Source organism: Telopea speciosissima, chromosome 2, assembly GCF_018873765.1.
Source record: "Telopea speciosissima isolate NSW1024214 ecotype Mountain lineage chromosome 2, Tspe_v1, whole genome shotgun sequence".
Classification (NCBI taxonomy): domain Eukaryota; kingdom Viridiplantae; phylum Streptophyta; class Magnoliopsida; order Proteales; family Proteaceae; genus Telopea; species Telopea speciosissima.
The window spans coordinates 36,055,377-36,078,853 of NC_057917.1; the positions used below are offsets into that span (position 1 = coordinate 36,055,377).

General features: G+C 38.7%; 1 long non-coding RNA gene across 1 annotated transcript; it reads left to right on the forward strand.

Annotated features, from left to right (window-relative positions):
- Positions 1-403: 403 nt before the first annotated feature.
- On the forward strand, positions 404-22,811 carry LOC122650005. Its single transcript, XR_006331357.1, has 5 exons — positions 404-559; positions 670-775; positions 6,253-6,257; positions 20,169-20,174; positions 22,802-22,811. It is a non-coding gene; the product is annotated as an uncharacterized LOC122650005 (long non-coding RNA).
- Positions 22,812-23,477: the final 666 nt, after the last annotated feature.

The window sequence follows — 23,477 nt, forward strand, 5'->3', positions numbered from 1 at the left end:
GATTTAATGATTATGATGTTATAATATTAAAATAGTGGCGGATTCTTATGTGACTAGGGGTGTAAATGAATAGTCGAAATCCATTTCCGTATCCGTGTCTGTATCTATTTAGCACAATCCGAATCCGTCCGAAAGCTAAACGGATGCGGATACGGATAGGTTATAGCTATCCGAAAAGCTATATTTACATGTAAACGGATAAAATATTCGATCCGTATCCGTGTTTGTATCCGTTTAGCATTATCCGAATCCGTCCGATAGCTAATCAGATGCGATGCAAATATAGCACTATACGATGCAAATCCGATCCGTTTACAACCCTATCTGTAACCATGCGGCGAAGGAAAACTTTCCCGTTAATCCAAATGTATTTTTTTTCCTTTCCGTCTTCAAAAAGTTGTTTGGTAGATCAAAGTTCTTCGAAAGTTTCGGATGGAATTTGGAAAGATGAAAAAGGAAGACATGGTAAAGCTGATCAGTGCTGAGGGCTTCGAATTCGTCATCGAAAAATAAGCTGCCATGGTTTCTCAGACTATTCGTAACATGCTCACTTCTCCAGGTCTCTCTCCCAATCTGAAGTTAATGTTGATAGTGTTTAATTGGAGAAATTTAGGGATTTCGTTTTAAGCTTTTGTGCTAATCGTCTGCTATCGCGTTTTAAATTGGCAGGGAGTTTTGCTGAAACTCAGCATGGAGAAGTCACGTTCCCAGAGATAAGTACCACTATCTTGGAGAAGATCTGTCAGTATTTCTATTGGTCTCTGCAATACGCTAGGTTCCAATTCTTCTCTCTTCTTTCCGTGCGTGTCTGTTTGTAACCAATCTATTATGTTTTGCCTGTCTTTTTGCGTGTTTCCCTCATGCCGAAGGCCATAGTTTGAATTGGATACTTTTAATTTCTTGCAGCTTTTTTGCAACTGTGAATTCAATTACAAAATATTTATGATAGGAGATATTTAAGACTCTTTTTCAAAAAAGAAATTTAAGAAATTTTCTGAGGAGGAAAAAATCTAAAAATTGAAAAGGTGTTTCTGGGATTTGCCTTAGATTGTTTAGGTTCCACAATGCAGCATTTTAATTAGACTTACCTAACGGCAGTACATTTAAGCTCCAAAATTAGGCCTTTCTTCATACTATCTATGTCCACCCCAACCAAAGGGAAAAAAAAAATGAAAGAGAAAAAAATAAAGGGGTTAGGCCATTGAATGTTGATGTTTTGAAATAAACATTTCTTAATTACGAAAGTGTATTTCATTCTTAAACAATTTCTAGTTTTCTGTCTGCTTGTGTTGTATCAATCTTTTGGCTGGTTTTTTCTCCTTAAAGTATTTTGAATTTTTAAATTTATTTTAGTTATTGTCACCAGAGCCTTGGATAAGCATGAGGCCTAAGCTATTTATTGGGGTTCAGATGTAATTTTCTCATTCTATGAGTTTTGTATGGATGTAGCTTTGTCAGGGAATTCATATTTATTCTATAAATTTAGTTTTTCAATTCTTGTTTTCTTTATATTTATAATTTGAGAATCCTATGGAACACCTCAATAGAATTTGTAGTTGATCTGCTTTACTTGTTTTCAAATTTAATATTTTCTGTGGATGGCCATCATTTCCCTTTGGCAACAGATCAGTAGATTTATTTGTTAGGATCTGTCATATAGGGCTAAGTAAATCCAGTGGGCCTGTACAGTACAATCAGCCTTGAATTCCGAATGAGAAAAAGATAATTTCTAAGTTCATTCTTATTTGTCCTATAGCAAAAGTGAGGATTAATTGTTTGTAAGAGCTATGAATAAAGAAGGAATAGAATATGCCTCCTTCCAATAGAAGCCAGAAGCAATATATTGGTCGTCAATTCTCACATATTATTTTTTTTGGGGGGCTGGTGGTGGTGTTAAAGGTGAAGGAGTTATAAAATGTGTGTAAGAGATAAAGTTTGGAAGATAAAAGTGATGGTCAATGGACAGTACTGTACAGAAGGGAAGTCATCATTGAGAGATTGGTGTAGGATAAGTAGCTGAAATAAGAAAATGTTCCAACTAATGGTGCCTGGAATTTTAGGTTCCAAAAATGACTGTCCATTTGACTCACTTCTGGATGGTTTAACCAGATCTTAATGGTGATATACTAGACTCGAAGACAAGGCAGCAAGTTGTGAACCAATGTGTTCTGCTAAAATATAACTGTACGTCTAGTCTTGTGCGGATGTAATTGCTGGTTGAAAACTTCGAAAGCAGCAATAAAACTTATATCAGTAATTTGAGCTCTGGTCTCAAATCATTAGAAGTTTAGAACTATATAGAACAGAGCTGAACTGTGATTCCTTACACTAATATGCAAAGTATGTTTAGAGCAGAAGAACAAAGGCCAAATTGTGGAAAATTCGCCGATTGTTCCAAGGGAAAAGGATGAAACTTAGGCTATCATCAGTTGGTCTCACAGAAGGCATATAATAGTTAAAGCTAACAGTGAAACTGGCAGCAAGGATAGAAAACCCCAAGTCATGGGGGAAGAGAGAGGAGAGAGAGGGAGAGAGGCACTGACCTAACCATCCAATAAACTAAACCGATTGCATTCCTTTAATTGTAAAGAGGGCTGTTAAGCCTTTACATATTTATAAATCTGATTCAATCCAAATAAAAAAAGTAATTTTAAATTGCCTAGAACTCTCCAACCGCAAGCTATCTTGGAGAGTTTTGACTTCAACACTTTAATTATAAAGAAATAAAGACTAATTGAAAAAGGAAACTGCTCCTATGTACCCACGATTGTGTGCATATAAGATTCCTTAAATCTAGGAATGCTTGGAATGGATGGGCCCCACAAGACACTAACAACTTCCCACTTCTATCTCTATCGACTTAGACTACTATGACACTTAAAAAAACTTTTAAATATTATCTTACGTTATTAGGACAATATTATTATATTGCTCCACATGATAAAATTCAAATCTTAGACCCAAATTGAAAGATCAATCCATCTCAAAGTGTTGAGATCATGCTCTTGCATTATTCTCCCATTGTTAGAAAAAAATCGTCTTTATGTTTTAAAGTATGGGAGTATGTCTACCACTTGATTGGCAGTATCCACGATCTATTGCCTTGGTTCGTCGATCCGATGCTTCTTACGGACATCATGGACAAAATTAGTGACCATCGGATTGACGTTGAAGATCTACTGCAGAAGCACAATTTCCACGTGTTTGATCTCTAAAGGGTTGATCGTGATTTGCTCCTCTTCATCATTATCTTCCGTCCAAGGTTCTTGATCTTTGATCAATTTGTCTTTGATTGTGATCATGGGCTCCTCTTGAGGGTCTTCATAGTCAAAGGCTTCTTTGATCAACTCGGCTTCAACTTGTGGTTGTAGAACTTTAAGTATAACCCAAATTTTTTGAATAAATTCTTCAGAGGTTTGTCTTTGATACCCTCTTTGGGCATGCATACTTTCTTTTAATGAAAGTAATAGGCTGTAGATATATTGATCGTCCTCCATGTGAAGAGCTTCAGGTTCGGCTCTGACACCAAGTCGATTCAGATTCGATCAGATCTCCTTGTGGTAGGTAAAAGGAAGTGAATAAGCAAGAATTGAGAGAGAGAGGTACTGACCTCACTATCCAATAAACTAAACCAATTGTATTCCTTTAATTGTAATGAGGGATGTTAAGCCTTTACATATTATTAATTTGATTCAATCCAAAGAAAGGAACTTTCAATTGCCTAAAACTCTCCAAATGCAAGCTATCTTGGGGAGTCCCTAGTTGACTCCAACACTTACAATACTAAAAGAAATAAAGACTTGAAAAAGGAAACTTCTCCCTATGATACTGTGCATATGATATTCCTTAAATCTAGAATCCTTTGAATGGATGGGCCTCACAAGATACTAACAACTTCCCACTTCTATCTCTATCAACTTAGACCATAATGTCACTTAAAACAACTATTAAATATTCTTACGCCATTAGGACCATATTAATGTATTGCTCCACATAATAAAATTCAAATCTAAGACCCAAATTGAATGATCAATTCATCTCAAAGTATTGAGATCATGCTCCTGCATTAAAGGATGTTTTTCAGTTTGAGAAGAAAACCAACATTGAAGTTCCAAGAACAATTTTATTTTCACTCAGACAGTCAGAAAACCTCTAAAATTTCTTTGGCTATCGTTCTATTTACTGCTTCAAGTAGATATCTAACTAGTTGTAGATTGGATGTCAAAGACAGTCCTATAGCCTCTATTGTTAGCTCAATACCTCCAACATACACCGACTAATATTGATCACAGAAGCAAACAGGCCCACTAATATACTATTAGATGTGAGTCAAAATCAGAACTTAATATTGATCAAGTGGGGTTCAAACAAGCAACTTAAACAGGTAAATAACAGAAAGTAGTAGTTCTGGTTTAGATAAGGGATCACATAACATGCAGAATTTCAGATCTATAATCAAAGAGAATTATAACTAGAACAGGATAACAGAAAACCAGATCTTAAGTTAAGTTCTTGCTAACAGAATATAGTATTAATAAACTGACCTGTTTTTGAAAAAGGGAAGATTTCACGCACACCCCTTGTAAGTATATCAAATATCATGGACACCCCAAACGTTGTCAATGTTAGAAAAGGAAAGATGTTGGGTCAATATTGGATATTGGACCCAATATTGGATTCCTCTAGCAATAGGGATCTTTCCTTGGCGGAAAAGATTTGATGGGTTGGTGATTGAATCCCAATAGGCAACTCAATATTCCTTACCCACGTGTGCTACCAATTAGGGTTGAGAAAGGGGAATGATATATAATAATATCAGATTGCCAAAATACAAGGATCACTCTCTCACAACCCAAAACGTGGAGCACCTCCCCTCCTAGAAACCGTTCTCTCTTCCCTTCCCTCTCTTGGTGTTTGATCTTGGAGATAGTCTAGGGTTTTGAGAACCCTAGAGTGTGGAGGAGTTGGCTTGATCGTGTGGGAACGCAAAGCTTTGCATGGTGCGTGGAACGATTGCGAAAGGCTATCATCGGTTGGAGGTTTTGCATCTGTGAAACTCTAGGTAACGATTGATTCCCTTGCTGTTCTTGTTCATTGAATGACATCTCCCATTGATAGCTATTGTTCCTGTTATGCTTCCGCTGGATCGCACACTGATTACTAACAATCAAAATATCACAGACACCCCCTTATTTATGATTTTATTTCATCTTAGTCCACTCTGTTAGGGCTGTGCAGTTAAGTCACTGTTAGTTCTTTTATAATGACAAAATTACCCTTACTACAGGGTGAACTGCCCATAATACCCTTAAGGGTAACTTACCTCTGTTCCATAACATCTCTCCCACGTTCTTCTTTCCTCTCTCTCTCTCTCTCTCTCCATGTAAACAATCTCTCCCAATGTTATTCTTCACCTCCATGGGAAGTAGTGAACTAGTATGCATATTTTCAATTTTATCCTTCTTAATCCCACTACCACCATTGACCTTCACCTCCCTTTCAACCTTGACCCCAACCACCACCACTGCCGCCATCACCATCGCCACAAAGAGTGTTGTTATTTTGGGTTCTTGGTGGGTTGTCAGGTTTCTCTTTATAAAGTTAGAAAACACAAGGAAAAACAAGAGACACAACGGACCTATTTCAGCTCTGAAACCCTATCCATTATCTGAATTCGATTATTCTCCATGTCCTTTTTGCAGGTCTTAGGCGGAATCTCCCGCGCCACGGCGCCGGTCACATTCTCGGTCCTTCGTTAGACAAGATCATCAAGAATGTAGCGTGGTGGGAGCATGCTCAATTGGTTGCTGCCTGCAAATCAGTACTTGACAAGCTCGAGACCATCAAAGATTCACCTGATCCATTACCAGACATGCCCATCTTTGGGTTAATTCCTGCAGATGCTGAATTCGTTCTCCAACCTTTAATCCTTGCTATTGAGTCGGCTTCCGTTAAGGTCATCGAGCCTGCTCTGGAATGCGCTGTTAAGCTGTTCTCTCGAGGCCTAATCCACGGTGAGATCGATCGTCCCGAGGGTAATGACAATCCCTCTGTTTTGTATCGGTTGATTGATTCCATTTTCAAATGTGCCGGTGTTGGTGAAGATGGGAATGAGCTTGCCGTGCTGAAGGCCTTGTGTACTGCTGTCCGGTCTCCCTGCGTATTGATCCGAGGCGATTGTTTGATTCAGATTGTTAAGATTTGCTACAATGTATATGTTGCAGTGGGTGAGGTGGTGGCCAGGGTTGGAAGTGGAAGTAACGGTGAAGGTGGGTTAGGGTTGGAGGAGGGGTATGAGCTGGTGGAGTTGGGTTGGTTTGCAGCAGGTAGGGGGGACGGTGGTGTTGCAGGAAAAAGAAGAAGATGAAGAAGAGGAAGAATGGGTATCTGTGCTACAAATGTCGAAACGTTAGGTATCCTGGGTGTGATTTATCCTTTTTTATTTTAATAACTAAGTGGGTAAAATGGACATTTCAACTTTGGGTACTAACTGTGCTTAACGTCAGGGGGAAGGTTGATATTTTGACAATGTTTGGGGTGTCCGTGATATTTGATATACTTACAGGGGGTGTCCGTGAAATAACAGAAAGTAATAGTTCTGGTTTAGATAAGGGACCACAGAATATACAGAACTTCAGATCTATAATCAAAGAGAATTATAACTAGAACAGGATAACAGAAAACCAGATCTAAAGTTAAGTTCTTGCTAACAGAATATAGTATTAAATAAAGTAACCTGTTATTGAAAAACCAGATAGCAAGAACCTATTCAGTGCTTGCTATAGGATGGATTGATCTTGAGAGAGAATATTTTATTCCAATCGATTAGGGGATTTACAATCCTTTTATATTAAAACAGAAAGTAGACATCTAATGGACTTCAACCTCCAAACAAGTAACAACATTAACAATTTAAAATGATATTTTAAAAGAATAAAATACTAGCCTAAACTGGACATAAAACCAGACTTAGGCCCACAACTTATGACAACTAGCTCTTAAAATAATTCAAACCAGACTCTTCCCAAGCGTGAGGCGGCTGACTCGGTTTCTTTTTTTCGCCCCAGTTCTCGTGCTAACCTCCTTTATAATTGTACTGCAAAATCATTGCAATTAGACTTAAGTTGGTGATTGATGCTATTGTTAACCATAATCAAGCAACTTTTATCATTGGTAGTTCATTGCCATGAAATTGTTAGGGGTTATGATAGGAAGAACTTTCCTGCTTCTGTTCTTCTTAAGCTGGACATTCATAAGGCTTTTGAATTTTGACTCCATCAGATGGGACTGTATAGATCAGCTTCTTTCTAGGATGAACTTCCCGCCTAATTTCATCTTTTGGATTCATTGTTTTTTGGGTGAATAGATAGTATATTAAAAGAAATAGAGAAAAAACACAAGCCACGACGGCAAACCAAGGGGAAAGCCCCTAACTAAAGAAAACAATCATTCAAAGGAGAATACAACAAAACATTAGGGTGGGGTGGGGGAGGAAACAAAAACAAATAGGGGAACAACAAAGATAGGGGGAAAAACAAAACAGAGGATGATACAATAAAATGAGGGGGAGGGGGAGGGGGAGGGGGGAGGAAAAAGAGGAAGATCCCAAGAATAGGTCATATGCCTAATGCATCTAGCAATGTTAGGACACACAAAGCATGTTGGAAGAATTTTATTCTTGATCTCAAAATTAATATCATTCCAAATGTGCTCAATTGACCGTGATGAAGAAGTCCATCTTCTTTTGTTTCGCGCCCTCCAGATATGATGAATGAGAACATTGAAAGCTATCTGCCCAGGTAGTCATAGAAAAGACTTGGCATTTAATAATTTTTGAACTCACCTCCATTCTTCGTCGAAAGGAAGGATAACCCTATGGTTTGGCCAACACTTGCTAAAAATACCTTTCCAAATAGAATTGGAGTAGGATAGGAAAAAAAAGATCAAAACTCTCTAAGGAATTCCAACAGAGACAGCAATTAGGAATTAACATATTTCTCTGAAGAAGAAACTCCTTTATGGGAAGCAATCTAGTCATAGCTCTCCAAGTAAGGTAATGTCTAGGAATATTATAGCTAAACCAAACCAACCTCCAGGGAACTTCATTGTTGCATTTTCATCAGGTTATTTCTCAGTTTTAGTCAATGGATCCCTCACGGTTTCTTTGGAACAAAATTAGGGGTTCGTCATGGTTGTCCTAGCTCTCCTTTGCTTTTCTCTATTGCCACTGAGGGCCTCTCCAAAATCCTGATGATTAAAACTGAGGCGAATTTCATTCAGTCAATCCCTAAATGTAAGGCCTTGAAGATCACGCATTTATCTTTTGCTGATGATCTTCGCTAAAGGCCCTCTTTCTTGTGTTTCAACAATTTCAGACAGGTTAAATTCTTTTTCTGCGATGTCTGGCCTTTCCATTAATCCTTATAAGTCCCTCTCATTTTTTGAGGGTGTTTTTAAGTATCTAAAAGCTTGTTTGAGTGGCATCTTGGGGTTCCCTGAGGGCCATCTTCCTATTACCTATTTGGGGCTTCCGCTGATCTCTTCCAAGCTTGCTGCTCAGCATTGTTCTCCTATTCTTGATTGGCTCAGAAAGAGACTTCAATTATGGTAGAGTAAATTACTCTCCTTTGCGGGGTGCCTGAAGTGTTTTTGGTCTTTTGACATCTATCCATAGTTGTCAAGGTATCGCCTAGGCATCCAGTTGGCTTTGTCTGGATTGGCGCCTTACTAGTGTCGCCTTAATTTTTGCCCCCCTAAACTGCCTTGGTTTGCCTAGGAGTCGTGACAACTATGCATTAATCACTTCCAAGATTGAGTCTCTTATGTCGTCTTTTATTAGGAAGGTCAGAAATCCTCAAGATTTTTGCATCCCATCGCTTGGGCTAGGGTTTGTCTTCCAAAAGATGAGGGTGGTCTGGGGCTTTGTAGGGTCAAAGAATCAAACATTGCTGGAATAATTAAGCTTATTTAGAATATTGTTTCTAGAAAGAAGAGCACTTGGGTTGACTGGGGTGTATTCCAAATATCTCAAGTCTGATTCCATCTAGACTACCTTGTGTACTCAAGATGCTTTATGGGTTTGAAGAAATATTCTTAAATATAGGCATCTTGTTTCTAATTACATCTAGACATCTCTTGATGATGATTTTGACACCTTCCTTTGGCTTGATAATCGATATTCTGATGGTGTGCTCATTTCTAAATATGATGGCAGGATCAGATATGATGTTGGCTCTGATAGACTTGCCAAGTTGTCTTCCATTTTACATGATGGTTCTTATTTCCTGGCCCCTGTAATTATCTCTATCTCATTGAGGTTTGGAGTAAGCTTCCTAGTATTCGTTTAATATTTGGGGGCAATGGGGATCTAATTCTTTGGATTACTAATTCTTCCGAGAAATTATCCTCTTCCTCTACTTTGAATTTGGTGACATCTAGAGTCCCTAGAGTTCCTTGGTACAAGATGGTTTAGCTTAGCTCAAATATTCCTAGACATTGCTTTACTGTTTGGAGAGCTATGACCAATGTGCTTCTACTCAGGCGTTTCTTCTTTAGAGAAGTCAATCCCAAATTGTTGTCTTTGTTGGATTTCCTTGGAAATTGTTGTCTTTGCTTCATACTCAGGAGTTTCTTCTTTAGAGAAATTTGTCAATCCCATTTATTGTTTTCCTGTCCTTTCTCCAATTCTGTTTGGAAAGGTATTCTTAGAAAATGTTGGTCAAACCCTAGAGTTATCCTTCCTTTTGACAGAGAATAGAGATGGATCCTAAAAACATTTAATGGCAAATCGTCTATTGATTCTCTTGGCAAGTTGGCTTTTAATGCAGTGATTCATCATATTTCGTGGGAAAGAAACAAAAGAAGATGGTCGTCCTTGTTGCATTCTATTGAGCATATTTGGAATGCCATTAATTTTGTGATCAGAAATAAAATTTCCTCAGTTGTTCAGTATGCCTTGACTCTGTTAGAAATAGGCATTTGGCCCATTCATGAGATCTCCCACTTGTTTCTCCCCCCTAAAATTTGATGTATCATCCTTTGATTTTGTTTCTTCCCTCTGAAGTTTTGATTTGTCTCCTTTTTGTTAGTTGTTTCTTCCCTTTGTTTTTTGTTGTATCCTCCCTTTGATGGTTGTTTTCCTTAGGTTGGGGTTTTCTCCTTGGTTAGCATTTATGGCTATTGTGTTGTTTTCTTTTTTCTTTAATACTTTCATTCACCCCAAAAAAAAATTAAAATAAAAAATTACATAGAGACTTCAATGGAAGAATTACATAAATACCCTTAATAGGAATTAAAGAATTACAGAAAACCCTTTTAGTGCCTTCGACCAAACTTGGATGGCCTGTAATTCATAGGTTTTGGCTTCCAAAGCCCATTGTATTCGTTCACCCAATCCACTGCTGCTGCATCAATTCTTCCTCCTTGAAAAAAACTCGACCTTGTCGAGTTTGGATGAGGATATAGTATGCCATCCTATTCAACACGTTGGAGGAGAAAAAGTCATGCTTTCCTCTTGAGCTTAAGGGCTGGGAGGTCCTTGGTGGGAAGGAGCTTTATCTCTAGCCCTTGTCGAGTTTGGATGAGGATATAGTATGCCATCCTATTCAAAACGTTGGAGGAGAAAAATTCATGCTTTCCTCTTGAGCTTAAGGGCTTGGAGGTCCTTGGTGGGAAGGAGCTTTATCTCTAGCTCTCCGTTCTTGAAAGTATAATAAGTATTCTAAAACCCACATTGCTGCACCTTATTGTCAAAGAGCCATGGTTGCTCAAGAAGAATGTGACAAACCTTCAAAGGTAGCATGCCACATTGCACTATTTTCAACCCAAGTATATGAACAACATTTTCACAAACGACATTACTTTAACTTCCATTATCAATCACCATTGTGCACAATTGGTCATTGCACCTCACCCTTGTTTGCTCCTTCGAAGCAGTAGCTATGAGTGCGTCCTTATCAGCCAAGGCTACCAGACGATTAGGACTGTGGGCAAAAAAAATGTCCGTATTCATTATCAAGTGAGCACTGTATTTCTGCCCTTGTATTCCAAGTAATTGTTTCAGAACTATGCCTTTAAGGAGGAATACAATTGCTGTTTGGCCTAGAAGATGCTGCAGAAGATTTGTTGGCCTGCGATTACTGAATGTCTTTCCCAGGTGAGAAGGGTGCTGACTTGCTCTGTCACCCTTAGAGAAAGTGCCTGTGAAGTTTTTTCGATTGTAGGACTTCTTCAGATTCTCCTCTACTTGATAAGCCCAGTGGGACTGCATTATCCTTTGTTGAAGCCTACCGTAAGCCAGACCAACACTAATTTAAGTATGTAACCCGTTCCGAAACTGAGCCACTAACACCTCTTCATCCCACTCAAAGTCAGGCCTGGTGGCCAAGAAATAGATTTTGCCACATACTTCTCTACTGACATACTAATTTGCCTCAACTCTGTGAACTGAATGTGCATGCGATGCTTGTAGTCTATAGGCAAGAATATTCTCGTCATGGCATCTTTCATCTCAGCCCATATGTTAACCAACCTAATGCCTCGCTTCCAATTCTTTTGATATTTTATTCACCTAACTCGAGCCATTCCCTTCAACTTGGCTTTAGCAAATAGGATTTTCCTGACCTCACTTAAGCCATACCAACGAAAGAATAGCTCCAAGCTGTGTGTTGAGTCAAGGAATTGTTCAGGACTGTTGTCTCCATAAAAATCTTGAACATTCAACTTGGCTCCTCTCTCAGCTCCATAAGGAGGATCGTCAAAATGCCGATCCGTCCCACAGGGTGGTGATAGTGGCGTGATGTGTGGCGGTGGAGGAATAATAGGAGACTGACCACCTTGTTGAGAGCCCACACTCCCTTCGAAGGAATTCATCTCATGCTGATTAGAATTAATGAGAGTTATCAATGAAGGTTGGCTGTGAGAAGAACTAGATGGTAATGGGATGGAATTAGAAGAGTCTCCTAGCTGAATTTGACTCTTTCCTTTCTTTGGGAGATGCAAGTCTGTTAATGGCAGCTTGTAGGGATGCCATCATGGACGAAATAGAAGGAGGAGTATTGTTGAGGTTATCAACCTTGGCTTGAAGAGTGCTGGTATTAGTTTCTAGGGCTGCAACTCAGTTAGTGAGGTGGGCTGTATCTGTCAGATTCTTATCCTTAAAGGAATTAAGCTGTTGGATTACCTCACTGTTAGCGACCATGGTAAATTGATGCAGTAGCATTGAATTGGCTGAACAAATACAATATGCTTTGACTTCCAAAGTCAAAGAATTACAGGCCATCTGATTCTTGTCAATGGTAGTAGAAGGGTTTTTCTATAATTCTTCTAATGAGTTTTTATGTAATTCTTTATTTCTTTGGGGGGGTCTCTGTGTAGTTTTTTCTTTTAATTGTTTTAATAGCTAGCTCTCATAAGTTGTGGGCCCCAGTCTGGTTTCAGGTCCAGTTTTTATTTATTTATTATTTTAAAGTCTTATTTTAAGTTGTTAATGCTATTACTTGTTAGGAGGTTGAAGTTCATTAGATTTCTAGTTTCCGTTTAAATGTAAAAAAGGATTGTAACCCCCCCCCCCCCCCAATTGACTGGAATGAATATATTATTTCATTGGAAATTGAGAGCTGTTCTCTCTCTCTCTCGCTCCACTGTCGATCTCTCATATCTCTTCTCTTCTTTTTCTTCCCCATCGGTTTCTGTTTACTCCCTCCCCTTCTCTGCATTGATTGCCTTTCCATCCCTGCTATTGATCTATTTTCTCTCCAGGACAGCAACTCTGCTATCTTCTACTTCTCTCTCTCTCTCCTTCTTTCCAACATTCTGTTTCTCTTCTATGTCCAGATCAGTCCACCCTGTCACAAGCGCTGAAGAGGCTTCCTATATCTGTTTTGTCAATAACGGGTCAGTTTATTTAATTCTATGCTCTGTTTGCAGGAGATTAACATCAGGTCTGGGTTTTCTTTTATTCTGTTCTATTACTCTCTTGGATTGCGGATCTGAATTCTGTATATTCTGTCATTTGTTATTTAAACCCGAACTACTTCTTCGTGTTGATTACCTGTTCTGTTTGCTTGTTTTGAACCTGTTAAAGGTTAAATATTGCTTACTTAATTTAGCTAGGATTTTGTTGAAGTATATCTAGCATATAGGAGAAGGGAATCTCGATTAGAATATCCAATTATTCTGATTGAGATTCCCTCGTATGTGTCTCTTGTTATTTGTGTCTCGATATATTTTAACAGATTTGTTTCTTATAATGTTTTCTATCCTATCTAGGATACTATCCCGAAGTGTAATGTTGCTAATCATAATACAACCGTGGGGACTGCTGAGACGAATGATTGCTAAACTCTCTAGCAATCTTTCCCACCTTTTCTTCCTCAGTTCTTTTCCTCTTCTCTCATGTGATTGCTGGTTGTTTAAGTTCCTGACACTGTTACATGGTATCAGAGCAAAATCAACCAGTGATCATCTTCTTTTTCTTCTTGTTCTGATAGTTCCTTCATGAAGCCCTCTCTGTTCTGGATGCAGCAGCCTATGCTGCTTACATACTTCTTCATGCCCTAGTTATTGATGATTCGGATATGCACTAGGGCTATCTACTACTATTCTCTGCTGCTCATGAAGATTTATGTCTACCGCAGTCATATTATGTGAAGATTATTGCTCTCAGACTAAGTTCTGGATTTCTTTTTGAGGAAAACTCTCAAATTACTTTTTATCCTACCATTGGATGTTGCCCTATTCTTTAGGGTTGATCAATGCTATAGAGAAGTACACTCAATCCTTGTTTTGGGCTTTTCTAAGCCCCTGATTTGCTGCTATCAAATTTCTTCTATTCCTTAGGCGGTACTCTGTTTTTAGGTGAAAAATCAGACCTTTGTTATCTGCAATTACTTTGAATCTGTCCGGCCGATTCAACTACTATTTTGGGACATCAATATACTCTCCTTGGAGTCCCTTCGGTTTCAGGTTCAGGTCTATCTGACCTGATACTTTATATTATTGGGGTATTTACGGTATCTACTTGGAGTTTTATCCGCCGGCTTTTAGGTCACTATCGGAACAGTGCGTTTGCTCCCTTGTTGTGTTACTACTGGTTGTGGTTGTTGATTTTAATGCTCACCTTGCTTCCTATATTACCTGTGTGCATGATGGCTGACACTAAAGTTCCTGTTGATAACGTTCTTATTCAGATTACTACTATTAAACTTAATGGAGTCTCTAATTACTTGATAAGGGCTCAAGCTGTCCAAGTCTACATTCATGCCAAAGGAAAGATGAAATCCCTTACTTCTGATATCAAATGGCCATTTTCATCTGCTATTACTCCCACAAAAACGTCCTGCTGGTGTTAGTGTCTTTTGGTTGGGTGGTGGCTTAAAAGGTAGTCAACAACAATGACATTTCCTACAGAAGACCAAAGAAGGGAAAGTTATCTCATCTATGTATAATGAGTAAAGCAGATTGAGGGTTCTTCATCTCATTTACTGTTTGTCTCGTGGTTGTCGCCTTGTTGGTGCTGCCTTGCATCCAAGCCCCTCCCAACGCCTTGGTTTGCCTAGTTGCTGTGATAGCTATTGCTTGTTTGCTATCCATATAGTCGTTTTATGAGCGTCCATTCTGGAGGGCATGTTGGCTTTTGTAGATTTGGTGGTATATGTTACGACCCAAACCCATTAGAGTTAGGATCCTTAGATTTCTGTCTTCCATTCACACTCCGTAAAATTTTAGACAATTTTTTTTTTAAATACTCCAATATTATTTAATTCTCATAATCACATAAAATAATCTCAACAGTCTACACCTGAAACCTTATCAATTAAAACTCCACATCCAAACCATCTGGCGACAATTAAAATTAAAATTAATTAGATTATTACATCTGCTCCAGTCCTAGAACTCAATCTATTGAATTATGATGAAATAAAGTCCCAAACAAATCATGTCCGTTCATCAGAATCTCCATCCGAGCTATACTAACCTCCTCTACTGATCTGTAAAGAAAAATAATAGAATGAGCTGCAAAGCCCAATAAAATAGAATAGGCATAACCACACTAAATAAGAAAAGTACATACAACACTTTGTTCACCATGTAACAACAATCTCATCGAAATGAGCCCGAAAACCTTCCAAATAATGCAAAACATATTAAATTCATCAAGTAAAGTAAATTACAGGAATGACTAACTGCCACTGCACATACATTTAAGTGAGGTATCCTGTTGGTCAGACGGGTGGCTCACGAGCTAGACGGGGTGTCCCAGGTAATCACAACGACCATAGCCATCACCACAGGCTAGGTGGCACAAAACACACCTTCCACCCCAAGTGGAGCATCCCGTGGCTAAGCGGGGCATCTAGCAGGCTAAGTGAGGCTACACACACATCTCACCCCTGTTGAGTCATCATAATACCTCTCAATATGGCACCAGCCTGTGCACGGGGCTCAACAATGAATCGGCCGAAACCCAACACATAACCCACCCTCTGTTGGATAGGGTTGTAGTCAAGTCTAATTTACCATATTATACACAGTTTTAAAACAATTTAGAATTTACAAAATGTCCCTAGGAGAAGTAGTGAGGAAAGATATGCATAGTTTGGGCCTTGTCTCGAGTATGCCCTCGAATAGAGCTGATTGAAGGGCTACGGTCCATGTAGCCGACCCCATATAGGTGGGTTATTGCTGAGTTTTGTCGATGTTGTTGGGTTCTTTTCTTCTTACTACTATTTTTCACTTTTTTTCTTTGCAAGGATCCTTGTAAAGTTGTAGCCGACCTCTTCTAGTTGGGATAAGGCTGAGTTGTTGCAAAATTTTCCTTTTGTCCACCACCATGTAAAATTGTCCCACATTCCATGATTCCAACTTTTCATGCCAGTCACATAAATCACATGCTTAAATACTCCTTGAATGAAAAATCATTAAATAATACAATAATGTTACAAATATACTACAACATATGAAATTACACGCGTAGTCATACCAAGTTCCACTTAAGTCGATGACGTCTAAACCAATGATCCCTCAACGATCCAATCACTCAGTTGCTACCTATATTCAACACGTGTAGTGATCCTCAATTACCCTATTTAACATGGTATTTTAATGATTTACACTTATTCCCCTGAATTTTCATTCTATGCCACTTTGTCAGTTTTCCCTTCTTAGGGTTTATAGTTTCTCCCACATAGAAAATTCCTGAGATTCCCAAATTTTATAGGTCAATAACCAACCCTTAGGTCATGAGCTTCTTAAAAAAATAGGTCCCAATTCTGAATTTTTCTTATTTCATGTGACTAAAATTAAGTGTACAAATTCTGTCAAAATCTGCGCATTGCAATAGAATGATGCAAAAACTACCACTTTCCAGACTCAAATAATTCAATCCTTTTTCAGGATTAAACTACACTAAAAAAGGATCTTACACACCTAATTCTAAGTCCAAATTCTTAGTTTGATTTGGGTTTTAACCCTCCCCAAATACATGGTCAAATTCTGTCATGTCAGCATATCCGACCCAAGTTTGCATTAGTTTGGCATACCAAGTGAATTTGGATGGAGGCCCAATTGGTAGAGTCAACTATCCCTAAATCACTTACGTGCACACAAAATTTGGGGTCCAAATTCCTTCCTCATTAAGAGATCCACACTGTTAGAAGTTATCGATTAAGGGGTTCACAACATTGTTCACGTGAACAGTGTCATGAACAAAATTCTTGGGCACTGTTCACGTGAACAGTAATTTTGTTATTTATGATGTATTTCCTTTTATGCCCTTGAATAGAGTTATGACTTATTATATATTGAATGAAGTGGGAATCTCAACACAAGGTTGTGACTCCCAAGTTACAGCTCTCTCTCTTCTTCTTCTTTTCCTTTATTATTTACTTGATATTAGAGTTCGATCCTTAAACCCCACGTCGAGTTTGATATCCCTACATCCAACACAACTTCTTTTCTTCTTTGGTTGCTGCTGGTTTACATCACAGGTCGTGGCTACGCTTAGAGGGGAGATTTCGTCCCCTGGTTTGCTGTTTTTTTGTTCGACTGCAATGAAGATTTGATTGATCAATCAATCAAAATTGATGATCAATCAATTTTTTGGAGGGATTGATTCAAAAGGAATGTCCCATTGATCGGTTGGTTCTGTTTTGGAGATTGGAGATCGATATTTTGCTCTTTTGGAGATTGGAAATCGATTTTTTACTAAAATCGATCAAAGTTTTGCACCTTGTTAGGGTTTTTGGAATCGTTTTTTTTTGGAGAGTGCTACTGTTTGGAGGATACTATTATTTGGAAGGTGTGCTGCTGTTTGGGTTTTCATCTCAAATCGATGCTGCTTGGAGGGTACTATTATTTGGAAGGTGTGCTACTGTTTAGATTTTCATCTCAAATCGATACTGTCAAGGTTTTGGAAGATCGATTTTCTTTTTTAGACTTGATTGTTGATCAAATTTGCTTGCTGATTTCTTTGTGTTCATGGCTGAGGGAAAGAATATTGTTAGCAGAATTGTGGGTTAGAAAGAGAGAATGTGTTGTACTCATTGATAGGTAAGCCCCTCTACTTATAATAGAGGGGAAAGTTACAACCTAACTAGCTGACTCAATAAGAGCAGCAATCTAATCCTAATAACTTAACAACTAAGTAAGCCCAAAAGGACCAGAATACCCCCACGGTATTCTGGATTACATATTCCAACACTCCCCCTCAAGCTAGATTATACATATAAGTAAAGGAGGAGGAACCAGCTTGAACTAATAAGAAAAAAAAAAAACTCCATAATAATGCTAACACTCCCCCTCAAGTTGGCGCATACAAGGCACTAATGCCCAACTTGAACAAAACGGGAAGAAACAAAGTTGCAGCAGAGTCCAGCTTGAAAGATGAATGCAGCTCCCAATTAAACCTTCAAGAACTTGAAAAATAGATCTTCAAAACCTGGGCAGACTTGATCAGCAAACCGGGACTGGAATGTCTTCCAAAAAAGGCAGCTTTCACCAATCTTCTATAGCTGTCTAGTGATGAATCTCTGACTGATAATCTTGGAGATAAGCAACTAGGGCAGCAAGTAGCGGGGAAACAAATGAATCAGGCAGCGGAAATGATCAACCCAATTGTAGATCCTCATATAGGTAGGCAACAACCAAATATCTTCAATACACTTCAAAACTTCAATCTCCCCCTTACGGCAAACTCAACCCAATAGCAATGGTGGAGAAGACTGATCTTCTATATTTTGCACCAATGTTCCTGCAAGTTCTGCTTTCTACAATGGCTGCAGGTGTATTGTACATAATCCCCCCCTCACGTGTAGTAGTACACGTGGACAGATAACGGAGATGATGTAAGAAATAGTGCAAAAGTATAATATTCCAGAATTTTCCAAATGGTGCTAAGGATAATGGAAAAGGAAGAAATGACAATTTAGAGAATACCATAAACTTCCAAAGTGGTTATGGGTATATACCAAAGGTATGGTATGGTATGGGAGGTGGTGAAGTGAAAAAAAGAAAAAGAAAAAAATAGTGGGATAATGAATCACGGAGAAAAACAATGCAACATAAAAATTGTCAACCATCTTCAAACGATCAAACAAACTCCTTAGATGGAAACTCCTGCAGGGGAGAGACACCAAACTCCAATATTCAAATCTGATAAGTAAACAGATTTGATTTGAAGTAAGGAAAGACTCCAATCTTCAAGGCTTGATCAATCTTCAAACACGGAAGAACCAGTGTGCAAAACTCCAATTTGTAAACTCCCACATGCTAAATAGAACTGACGAAGATATCTGGGCAGAATTGATGTAATAAACTTCAAAAAAACTTGGATCAGATCTGAATTAGTGAACAATGCTAGGATCAAGCTCTCAAAGTAAGTTGAATTTGAATCAGTAGAGAAAACTTCACACAACTGAATAGGTTTGTAGTTGCAACCAATAACTATGGAACACACTGTTGTAATCCCAAATAAACTGATCTCCAGGGTAGTAGATTCGAGTCTTCAACAATGAAAGAAATTCGATCTCCAATAGTAGGATACTCAGTCTCAAGAGCAGGGCAGTAGTAGTCCTCATAAAGGCAGCAATGACATGTCAACCAGTCATGTTTACAGAAGCCAATCAATAGAACTAGCAAGGTATGTAGTAAAGCTCAATAGAACCAGCAAGTATAAGAGAAATAACTCAGCAGATCCAATAGTAAGTTATGCAGCCATCCACATAGGAACTAGAAAAAAATAGGTTGATAGTTGGTGAAATCGAGCCATAAGAGTGAAACCTGAATTTTTTCAAAAAAAAAAAAAAACTCCAAGAATGATGCTGAAATTTGGGTTGAATACTCCTTTGATGTTGATAAAAGCCCCCTCAAAAAATAGCAAGATAGGACATCCCTTCCTCTAAGATCGATTAGAGTCAGGGTTTTGTAAAAAACCCTGAAAGTTGAGATTGATTGAAGGGAAGGGGGCTTCAAAAAATTGATGATGACTTGTCTAAGATTGATGATGTCTTGGAATAGATGCTGTCCTCTGCTGCTTGAATGGATCTCCAATACGAATAACCAATCTCTTGTAGGGTTTGAGACTTGATCTTCAAGTGGGAGAAACACCTAAGAGTGCAGAAAAAATAGGGTAGCAGCTATCTTGTGTAAAAGACCACCTTCAAGTCATGAATAATTGAAGTAAATTGCCTCTCTTGATAGTAGAAACACCTCTGAAAAACTCCAGAAGCAGCAAGTAACCCTAAGCCAAAAAACCGATTAATGTCAGGGTTTTGGAAAACCTTGAAAAGTAGAGATCGATTGGGGTAGGGGTCTTCTAGAAAACTTGGATAGGTGCAAGATTGAGGTCGAGTGGTCCTAGTAATGGAAGTAATCAGCCCTCCAAAAATCAGCAAAAGCTAAATCCTGTAACCCTAAATTCGATTGGAATCAGGGTTTTGTCAGGGTTTTTAGCAGTTAACCAAATTAGAAGGTTGAGGAAGCTTTGCTGTAATAACTAATCCAGCCATCAGAAAGGGTCCAAACTCAGGTCGAGTGGGGCTTATAATAGTAGAAAATCACCCCTAAAAAATCAGCTGCAACTGAAAGGAGGAACCCAAAAAATCGATGGAGTCAGGGTTTTGATAAAGGAGATCGATTGGAGTCAATCCAGGCTGGAGAATAAAAAGGAGAGGGGAGTAGATGGAAGAAGGTAGATAGGTGTTGGGAATGGTTGCATAGAAAGCTCCAACAATGGAGGATTAGCCTTCATGAGTGAGAGAAATCTGATCTTCAAAAATTTCTGGAAAGCTCCAATTTCGCAGTGGTAGTTTCAGCAGCTATCGATTAGAAAAAATTGTAATGAAAAAGGTAGATTGGGAGGAGGGCAGCAACTAAACCATTGGATGCTTTGATTACCTCATTAGTGCTACCCCCTTACAAGGATGAGAAGAAGAAAAACAAGATGGAGAAGCTGAAAAATAGAGAAAGGAGGGAGAAGTCGATTGAAGAGAAGAAGTAATGGTGGGTTTTTTTTTTCCTTTCTAACCTAGATCAGACTTGCTCTGATACCATGTTAGCAGAACCGTGGGTTAGAAAGAGAGAATTAGAGAATAGAATGTGTTGTACTCATTGATAGGTAAGCCCCACTATTTATAATAGAGGAGAAAGTTATAAAGGGACTGAAATAGACATAATTACCCCTAACTAGCTGACTCAATAAGAGCAGCAATCTAATCCTAATAACTTAACAACTAAGTAAGCCCTAAAGGACCAGAATACCCCCACGGTATTCTGGATTACATATTCCAACAAATATGGTGGCTGAGGTTGTATCCTCATCCTCTCACCGGATCACAGAAAAGAAGCTTACTGGGGTTGCCAATTTTCCACAATGGAAGAAAATTGTGCATTTGGTTTTGACTGGTTGTGAACAACAAGATCATCTCACCAAGGTGAAGCCTGCTGATGATGCTACATGGGACCATTGTGGTAAACCAGGACATATCCATCGTTTTTGTTGGAAACTTAATGGCAAACATTTTCAAAAGCAATTTGGTAATTCAGCAACAACTAATGTGTCTTCCCCTCAGCCTGTCCAACCTAAGAGTAAGATGGTTATGATGACCGATGAAGAATTTGCACGGTATAATCAGTTTTTAGATTTCTCCGCCTACTAAGTCCTCCACTGCTACTTTTGTCTAGATAGGTAATGCCATTGCATGTCTCTCCACTTCGCGTCCTTGGATCATTGATTCAGGTGCTTCGGATCACATGTCTAGTGTTTCAGGTATTTTCTCCTCTTCTTGGTACTGACACTGTTTATCCTACTTCTCTGTCGTTATCCTCTGTCCTTCGTTTACCGCAATTTCCTTTTAATCTCTTATTTGTAAGCAAGCTTACCCGTGCCTATAATTGTTCCGTAACTTTTTATCTAGATTCTTGTGTTTTTCAGGACCTTACGACGAAGAGGATGATTGGTAGGGGCTGTGAATCCGGGGGGGGGGGGGTCTGTATCTTCTTGAAGACGATTCTCCTTCCTTTGCATGCTTAAGTGTTTTGTCACCTCATCAGATTCACTACCGCTTGGGTCATCCGTCTTTGCAGAATCTACAAAAATTGGATGCTAGTTTTCGTTCTCCTTCTAGTTTAGAATGTGAGTCGTGTCAGTTTGGGAAATTTCATCGTATGAGTTTTCCCCCTCATGTCAATAAATGGTCTATGCACCCTTTTGCTTTAGTCCATTCTAATGTATGGGGTCCTTATCCTGTTACTTCTGAGTTGGGTTTTAAATACTTTTAGGCTGCTGTTGCTGCACACAGGCATTAGGAGAGTTCTGCACACCTGGGGCTCAGACTTCCAGACCAGATTCTGCTGCAACTTCAGGCCTTGGTATCTCTGCAACTGCAGATCAGAATCAACTGAGTTTTGGAGGGCTATTACCTATCATTGAGGCCTATCTTCTATCCCAGTTTGCAGTCATCACTGCTGCTGGTTTGCTAGATACAACTTTACTTCCTAATTTCAATTTTACTTTCTAATTCTGTGACCAACCTTCACACTCCTATCTGGCCATCAGAGTTAGCCTTAACTTGGAGGGCTAGCTTACCCTCTTTAGGCCTACACTTGACTTAAGTTTCAGGTCTATCAAAAGGCTGGACATTGGGATTCTGTTCTTAGACCTAGCACTGACCCGCGGCAAGGGATTTGATTGCTGTTTGGGTATACTGTATTGTGGGTATTCTTCGAGTTAGCTTACCTATACTCTAGCCTTACATTATTAAGAATTAGCGTTATTTTTTAACTTCATTGGCCCAATCCACAATATTCTTTTTGAGAGTTTGCGCACACATGCACATATATACAGATTTAAGATGGTAGGAATTCCAATCTGTTTTCCAGCCAAGGCTTCAATCTCCTCAAGAAGCAAAAGCCAACAGTAATGCAGTAACATAAAGGAATTGATCTGGTACCTGTTTTGACAACTATAAAAGAGTTAATATTTCCAAGCTTATAATATAGAATCCAGATTCAGAATGAAATAATGAACATGCAATTCATGATTTGGTCAAAGACAAGGACTAAGAAGGGTAAAGGCCTGGCTCAATCACTAAGTAATATCCACCTTACATCAAATCAAAGATAAACATATAATGGAAGAAGAAGAAAGGGGGGGGGGTTAGGAGGGACTTCTGTGAGGGTTAGGGCTCAGTGGTTCACTGTTTCTGTCTTTGAGTTGTAGTGGCACAAAGCCGGATACACATTACTTTATGGAGGTATTACATGGATCTTTTTTGGCATCTTCTACCTTATACCTTTTTGCAAGATGAATTCAAGTCTTGCTAGTAGTAGGCCCTACAGACTCGAAGAACAATAAAAAAAGAAAAGCTAGGAACTGCAAACATTCCAGTTAGGAACTTAGGAAGGTACAAACACAAAGCAAATGAAGATAATGACATCAACTGATCAAAAGAATTAGCATGAAAACAGCACTTGCTGAGCTAAACAGCTCCAATCGAGCAAAATTCTTCCTTTGAAGGATTAAAATTTCAATAAGAAATAAGATGATCACCATGGACATCCTAACACCACTTGTACAGATTCTCTTAATTTTACTCCTAATAAGATTGAAAAGTCCATAAATGGACACTAATATTTGTCTCCAATTACAGTTTAGCAACTCCTATGAGTGTTTGATCCTCCTTAATGACAAGTACCAACTGAAAAACAGAAATTGGACTCTTTTAATTAAAAGTTCCTCATATTTTGTCATAAGTTTCTTAAAATAACTTCTATGGTTCTATTTGAAAGATCGTGGTCTCATTCTAAATTTAACTGGGCAAACTTTAGAACACCATCATAGTCATGCTGAATGGAAGGTTTTACCCCAAGAGAAGTCCTCCTAAATAAAAGTGATGGAAACAACTTCTTCACAGAGGTTCAGCTAGTAGGCACAGTTCATGATTCTGTGCATCATAGGCTGAGGAATTATTAGTTGTATA